At 37.3% G+C, this 8,392-nt stretch overlaps 1 long non-coding RNA gene across 1 annotated transcript; it reads right to left on the bottom strand.

The window, feature by feature from the left end:
* Positions 1-5,009: 5,009 nt before the first annotated feature.
* LOC140010884 (uncharacterized) lies at positions 5,010-7,985 on the bottom strand. Its single transcript, XR_011818064.1, has 3 exons — positions 7,870-7,985; positions 5,829-5,887; positions 5,010-5,166 (listed from the first exon to the last, which is right to left on the bottom strand). It is a non-coding gene; the product is annotated as an uncharacterized lncRNA (long non-coding RNA).
* Between the last annotated feature and the right edge of the window lie 407 nt (positions 7,986-8,392).

The following is an 8,392-nucleotide window of genomic DNA, read 5'->3' as shown; positions in this document are numbered from 1 at the left end:
CCTCTGGTTCGCCTTAGGGGGAGGTGGGGTCGTCACAGTTGGTATCAGAGCTTAGGCTTCAGATCTCTGTAGTGTATCCTAGGCTTGAAGTTTAGGATGCCGGACTGTGGGTTTGATTTGACTCTTGAGAGATTTTTGCGGGATGTCTTGACTTGATTGGTACAAGAGGGAATGTCGAGGACGACATTCTTTTATGGAGGGGAGTTTGTGACGCCCCGAAAAAAAAATGATTTGAGAACCCGGAAATTTTCTAATTTTCTAGGGTTTATTTTTTTAAACGCCCGCATTTTCTACATTTTCTTGATTAGAAAAATTCCCCAGATAAAGTTATGAGCAAAGATAGTTCTAAAATGATTTTTCTAGTATCGGTTAGTTTTTGAGAAATTAAAAGCGTATTTTGGACGTGGGACCCGCAAGTGCGGTAAATGCATTATATTTTTGACAACTTGTTGGAATTTTGTATTAAGTGATATTATTTTACAATGTGTTAAGATATTTGTATTGGAGAGACAAAAAGATAAGATTAAAACCCTAAAGGACCATTTGTCACAAAACCATTGGACCTTGACTTTTGACCAAGACTTTTCTAACTTTACTAAAACCAATTTGGACCCAATTTCTCTCCATTTTAGCTTGTCTTGGACGAAATTTTGAGAGAAAAAGAGAGAGAAAATCCATCATCTTGCACTTCAATTTCTTGTCCAAATCTTGAGTTCCAACCGATTAAATTGCAAATCACTCCATAAAACTTGCTAGCTAAGGAAGATTGAAGCTCTTGGTGGAGTTGTTTTGGAAGAAAAATCCCTAAGTCATCACCTTTCTTGATATTTGAAGGTATCATGTCTAGCCATCATTTCTTTGTTCTTGATTATGCTAAATTAGAGACTTGTGATGGCTAAAGAGATGGTTTGATGGATTATATTTTGAGTTGTGGTTGGATGGATGAACTTTTATTATTTTTGGGGATTTTTCTGTTTTAATATGAGTATGATTATGTGGTTATGTATGATGATTGGAAATGATGTTTAATGATTCTTGAAGGTGGAAAAAGTGGAAGATTGCAAGTAAATTCTGTTTTGGAAGAAATCTGGAAAATTAGGGTTCTTGGTTCTTCATTCTGTCCGAAATTTTAGGTCCTAGATAGAGGCCGAATTGGCCTTTTCATAAAACATGAAAGTTGTAGGAAATGACATTTTAAAGGTGCCCACAAAATTTCAGGTCAAACGGAATAGCGTAGAGTGAGAAAAGCCGAAATTACTATTGCTGTTCTGGTTTACCCGAAATTGGGATTTGCGACTGTAATTGGTTGTTTTGGCTGGAATTGCTTCCGAATTGGTTATTGAGGTCTTCTGATGAAATGTATCCCTGTTTCTTAGCTTTTATCTGGTTTTGTAATTTCTGGATTTGGACTTGGAGAGCCTGAGTTATGATGTTTCCGCTGGAATGCGTTCTGTGAATCTGTTTTTGTGATTCTGGTATAGTTTCTTGCATTTTTGACCTGGTTACACTCGAAACTGGGTTGAGTGACCTTCTGCAATATTGTACCCCTATCTCTTAGCTTCGAAACGGTGGGTCTTGTACCTTCATCCGACAATCGTAGTACCTTTGGTGCCATTACCGTAAAATGACGTCAAAACTGTTTTTCTGGTTTTGAGCTAAACTTTCATTTCCGGACTTTTCCCTAGCTTGACTTGTACTAGTACTACTTGGAGCTTGCTGAATGGCTATTGGATGAACTTGTTGTTGTGTGTGTACCTTTGCGACTGGCTGAGGATATAATGAAGCCATGATGGCTGGAAAAGTAAGCAAATTCAGGGGAAGTGCTGTCCGAACTTTTAAAGGATTTGTTTGCATTGAGTTTGTGATCTAAAACTTGGATTTGAGTAAGGCAATGTTATATGATGGATGATTTCTGAGCCATGGAGGTGAGTGACCTCAAACTATTTCTAAAGTTATTTATGAACTGTTTCCTGCATTATTTACTTTTGAACTGTTTCCAAAGTTACTTTTGAACTGTTTTCTTGTCTTATTTACTTTTGAACTGTTTTCTTGCATATCATGCGTGCTTACATGTGAGTGTTCCTTGTTTGCTATATTTCCTTGACTTATTGGCTTGTTATTATTGATTGATAATGTGTTAAGTGCTTTCAATGATTGTTAAAACAAGTTTTCTAGGCGAGTGTGTACTTTATCGCACTCGACCTAAATAAATATGAAACTTTCAATGATTAATGATTAAATGCTAGTTGCGCATGAATGTAAGCCGTTTGGCTGAACTGGCCACTGCCCTTCGTTACCGATCGACTCGAGCCAGAAGCGGACTCGGTCGGGCGATATGGTGACCCTGGGTGAATTTGGTATACTCGAGTATTACCTTGTAGTCCGGCTACGTCCGGATGGGTGGAGTCCGGATACGTCCGGATGGGTGGAGACCGGCCAACGTCCGGAAAAAAAAAAGATGAACGAATAAAAAAATGAACGAGGGATTATTTATAAAAAATGAACGTATCCTTTTCATGAATGTTACTATCGCTTTCCATTGTACGTGTTTCTTGAATTATTGATACTCCATATTTAATGTTTTGTAAATGATGTAATCGTTTCTGGACTTATCATGTGATTTATGACATCATTGAAAAGAAATATTGTTAAACCGATTGGATTACTGATTTTCTGGTTACTCGCTGAGCTTCTAGCTCACCCCAAAAATATTTTATTCCCCTCCACAGGGCTCAAGGCGAAGGCAGGACTTGTTGTGCTTGTTCACGTGAATGGATGGCCTTTATGTTGTATAATTTGGATTTGGAATCATTTTATGTATAGTTGGGAATCGTTTCCGCTGCAATTGTGACATGTAATTATTGGAGACTTGGATGTATATTTGTGGACCATGTGCTGTATCTTTGAGGTTTATTCTTGTAATTCATTTGAGGACTTTAGTGAACGACTGAGTCCCTGCGAGAGCCGGGCAGGCGGCCCGCCGAACCCTCTGGTTCGCCTTAGGGGGAGGTGGGGTCGTCACATATTAGTACTATCGTTATAAGAAATTCTTGGAAGTTTCGATTTATAATGCTTAATTTGGAAATACGGGTTTCACACGCGCGATTTAATTGAGGGACTTTAGACCCTTATTTTGGGACAATTAAGAGTGAATAATATTAATATGAATACAAGTGCATTTGAGGTTTAATGCACAAGTGAAACAAACACGAGAGAAATCGAGCACAAAACGCGCGCGTACGCGCGCTAGTGAGAGTTGACTTTTGTGCACAAGTCCACTAACTACCAAGCTTCTCTAGGAAGCCTATTTTGATCAGCCTTTTCTCCTTTTTCTTCACTCCATGGTCGGCTGCAACTCTTAGCAAGGAAAAGAACAAAGCTTCATTTCATTTCACTTCCAATCTTTCATCCATTTCACCTCAAATTTTGCACACAAGCTCACAACAACTTGGAGCATCACCTAAGCTAGGAAAAGAGCTTGCTTTTCACGGTTTTCTTGGCCAAGGAGAGGATCGAAAATTTCTGTTTTGCACACCAAGTGAAGTAGGTAACGATCAAACCTTGAAAACTTGGTTTATGGAAGTTCTAGTGCTCATATATACTCATGCATGTTAGTGGGTTGCATTATTTTGAGGAAAATTTGGTTGTGTGGGCTCTATGAACTCCCACCTTGTATATACGGACTGATTTGTGATGTTTTGATGGTAATAATGTTTATTTAGTGCTTAAACTAGTGGATTAATGTTGGGTTGTTGATAGAAACTCAAGGATGGTGCAATGACCAAAAGTGACCATTTTGCCCCTGCTTTGTTCGAGCACTTTGGTGTGAAATTTTGAGAATCTAATGGCTTGTTTATGTTGTTTACATGTTATATTGATTGTGTAAAAATTTATGTTGTTTACATGTTATATTGTTTGGAATCGTCGATTTGAGCGTTGCTCATCGACTTATATTCGTATTCGTATTCGTATTCAGGGGACGCCCAAACTCGTTGGCTAACTTTGCGAATCGAGCCAACTTGGGCTTGGTCGATAAGCTTAGCAAACCATGAGATATTCGTAGAGTCTGATCTATTGGAGAGATCTTGCTCGGCATTACTCGCGCAGTATTGCCATGATATACTCGAGTATTATCAAAATTTTGATGAGCCCAGTAAGGGGGTGTAACGGTGACGGGATTCGAAAAAAAGTGGTGTATCTACGGATTTGATACTTATGTGGTTGACGGAGTGTCAACATGAGATGTGATCAAGACTTGGACACGACTACGTGGAATTTAGCTCCTGAGAGCTACAGTATCCTTGAATTGTTTCTGTTTATTTTCCTATTCGAAATGTGAATTATTCGAACTTGATAGTTTTACATACAATGTAATTATTGTTGCTACTTGGATTATGTGTTTGCATGTGTGTTTCCTGGCCTCACTGAGTATTGGCTCATCCCATTAGTTTGTTTTCCTTAACAGGAACCCGACTGGAAGGAGTTAAGCAAATGCCGACTTGAGGCACTTTTGTATTAGTGTTTTAATTGTAATCAACTACACACTTTTTGATGTTGTGTATTTTGGGAAAAGTGATTGTAAATTTTAAATTGTGCTGTAAGACTAGATATTTATGTATGGAAATGACTTCGTACCTTTATTCCGACTTTTATTGTTAGTATTAGACTAAGTTTGAATTGGATTTGTTTCGAGTCCTGGCGAGAGTTGGGCAGGCGTTCCGCGGATACCCTTGAGTTCGCCCTTGAAAGAAGTGGGGCGTCACAAACAGGCCATTCCCCACAATCCGAGAACCCTCTCCAAGAGCTCTGATACCACCTGTGACGACCCCACCTTCTCCTAGGCATATCTTAGAAGTTAGCGGATCGCCTGTCTGATTCTGGCCAGGACTCAATCACTTACATGAACTTCAGAGATAATATTATCATTGAACAACTGAACATTCACTCTTAAGTACCACTCGAATCAGCTTGAAACATAGATTTGTCCACTAAAAGAAATAAAATACTCGTTCTAAACATCCATTCTTAATATTACATCAACTCAAAACAGAAGATTCAACCATCTTAAAATACAAAAGAAAACGTGACTCCAATATATACATATAGTGATGGAATTCCCCAAAACAACTTTCCAATTCCATCCAATCACTTTTCAATCTCCAACTCCTGTAAGGAAAATAAAGCTAAAAGGGTGAGCTTACGCCCGTGAGGTTTCCATGCAAGCAACAATCAATAAGCACTTAAATCAGTACAATTAAGCGAATAGTGCACATTTCACTGTACAATCACTTTCATTAAGCAATTGAGGAAGCACATCACCAAACAATTACTTTTAAAAGGATACGGTGCTCATATTAGAGCCACTTCAATGCACTACACACTCCACCGAACTCCTCCTTATAACCTCCAAAATAATAAACAGTTCCCTCACTTGGATGGCCATATCAATATCAATAATCTGCTACTCCATGGTAATACTCAAGTATACCGAAACACTTATCCAAAGCTTCCGTCCTACCCGACCAAACCCTCTGCTGGCTCGAATAGTCCGTTGAACAGAGGGTTTTGGGGCCCAGTTCAGCCAGTGTGATAAGTTACACACATGGCTTTCAGTCATGCACACTTACAATATCACTTGATCAATTATCAACCTTCAACCTCAACTAAGCCGAGTGCGATAAAGTACACCCTCGACTTAGAAGGCGAGGGACAATTGAAAACACTTCACAATGAATCACTTAGCAATATTTCATAATAAGCACATTTTCTATATAATTGCACTTAGGTACACATAAGCAGTTTAACACATAAATTTGAAAAACACTCACCAAAGATTCAAATGACTACTCTCAAGTCTCGAGTTGGTTTCCTGGTTCACGGCTACTTCCTGGTACAAGTTAATAATTCTAAAGTGAATATTCATTTTATATACAACCACTCATCTTACATAATTTAAGGTTTAAGTAACTAAAACCCAAGTTCCTAAGCTTATAAAACGAATCACCAAAATCTAGCAACCTTCCTTACGTTTGTCTTCAAGATTATTAAGTTTGGTAGCTTTAAAACAAGGTTAATGTACATATACACCAAATTTTAATATCATATAAAACACTTGATCTAAGATTAACTCATTTCCAATCTAATGTGCAAGGATTAAGACAAGCAAACATTTCATTTCTTCCGTCTAGGCTAAAACAGATTCTAGTTTGACCTTAAAGTACAAATATAATATATTCAATATTCATTTATCATTTATCATTTTATTTTGAAACTCATTGACTTTATTGTTTTAATCAAGAATTATACATGTTTTCCCAAGTTAATAATTTATAAGATATTTATTTTAGGATTAAATCATTTTCCACTCAAGATTCTAAGATTACGGTTTAGGAGTACTTCATTGGTCCCCTTTTCAATTAATTAAACTCTAGGTTATTTGTAAGTTAAATTTTATTCCACTACACCAGTCCCTCAAATTTTATAGTCTTTAAAATATTTGTGAAGACAATATTAAGTAATTAGAAGCCAATTTAGGTACATAATTATCATGAGTTTTCCCCTCATTTGCTTTAGTTTGACTCTACTTGTGGAGCTGTATATAGCCATTAAATCTCAGGGTAACCGTAGCTATCATTTATGAAAGCTTACAAATTTGGAAATTAGAGGAAATGTTGGTTCAAAGTTGGTTCCTCACGGCCATTATCAAAGCAAAGTGCATCCGGGAACAAAAGGAAAGCAACAAGAAAGGCCGCTTTGCCACCCTCTGATATTTTGATCACAACTGGAGCTACGCTTATCAGATTGAGGCGAATGTTATAGCGTTTCAAAGCTAGAACATAGACCTACATTTCTTCTGAAGGCATCGACATCCAGTTATCGCATTTTCATGGCCAAAAAGGGACGGTCAGAAGCACAATCTGTTTCATTTTCTCGGTCAGCAACCAAAACTAGTAACGTTACTTCAAGCTTTCGACGAAAACTCTATTCTTTCACTTGCTTAAAGCTCTAAATATTTAAAGCACATTCAATCCAGCATATACCAAGGAAAATAGCATCTAGTTTCAACAAATTATTCAACCCAAAAGCTATGCACAACAATCTGTCATCAACTAATTACAATTTGCAGCAGTATAGCAGTTTAACATGTGGTGTTTTCTCATAATTTTCTTTTCAGTTTCATGCTCCAACTAGACATGCAGGGGATGATCATTCAACTACAGACCATCTTAAACAAAACATAGAAATTGATAGCCAAAAATCCAAGAGAAAAGCTGAACCAAGATTTATATCCTCTCTCGGCTATAAAGCTGGTTCGTTGCAGCAAGTAATGCCTAAAGACGAGTTTCTTCTACTAGATCCCTCCATTTTATGCTCAAACCTCTCATGCATGATGAAATCAAGATGTTATACAACATATTACAGATTAACACAGAATTTTAGAGTCATTATTCACCAAAGACAGCTCAAACTTTTCCATTCCCCCCATCCCCACTCGGATGAAACTGGAAAATTTCCAGCAAGGATCTTCCATCGGTCCTCCCAATTTCCAACTTTTCCCAAATTTCTTCAACTAAACTTCTTATAATACCTGAGATAACCATATTACATGCTTTTATTATATTATATTTTCCATTTTTACACTGCTAATGAGCTGAAATTCATGTAATTAACTCCCGGTTGCAACAACTTCAGTCAAATAATCATTTTAATCTCAAACCAGAATTTTTCTTCAATCGAAGCTCATTTCCTCTGCTAAAACTTATCTTGTAGCCTGTATATATCTATATATATTCATTTATACTCAATCAATAAGTATTGATCACAGAGAATTTACCTTTTTCCTTTAAGAGTTAAAAATTGCAGACTGACCAGATTTTCCCAGCTTTGTTTCCTCAAGGTCTGCACCAGCTATCCCTCCTGTTTTCCTTGCCTTTCTCTTCTTGATTATGATCAGCAGATGATAAAGCTAACCAAATTTTCTCTCCCTCACTCTTAGTTCCATCCCCTCGATTCCGTTTTTGGAAAGAAAGAAGGGTTAACAACAAAAAAGCCCCCTGTGGTATAGCTATCATGCAAAAAAGTCCCCTGTGGTTTCATATCATACGCATCGATACCCCATGGTTTGAATTATTATGAAAAGTCGACGGAAATCGTTAAAACAGACGGAGCTGAGTGAAAAGACAAAATTACCCTTTTGATATAAGCGACAATTGCAAAATAAATCCGTTGTTGAATAAAAGACCAGCTCTTTATGCCTTTCGTCCATTATACTCACAGAATACCCAAGTGCCTTAAATAGAAATTTATTTATCGGATAAAATAAATTTAAACCCATTGTTGAATAAAAGACCAGCTCTTTATGACTTTCGTCCATTATACTCACAGAGTACCT

This window comes from Coffea arabica, chromosome 7e (assembly GCF_036785885.1).
Source record: "Coffea arabica cultivar ET-39 chromosome 7e, Coffea Arabica ET-39 HiFi, whole genome shotgun sequence".
NCBI classification, from domain to species: domain Eukaryota; kingdom Viridiplantae; phylum Streptophyta; class Magnoliopsida; order Gentianales; family Rubiaceae; genus Coffea; species Coffea arabica.
This window is presented reverse-complemented; position numbering and strand designations above follow the sequence as displayed.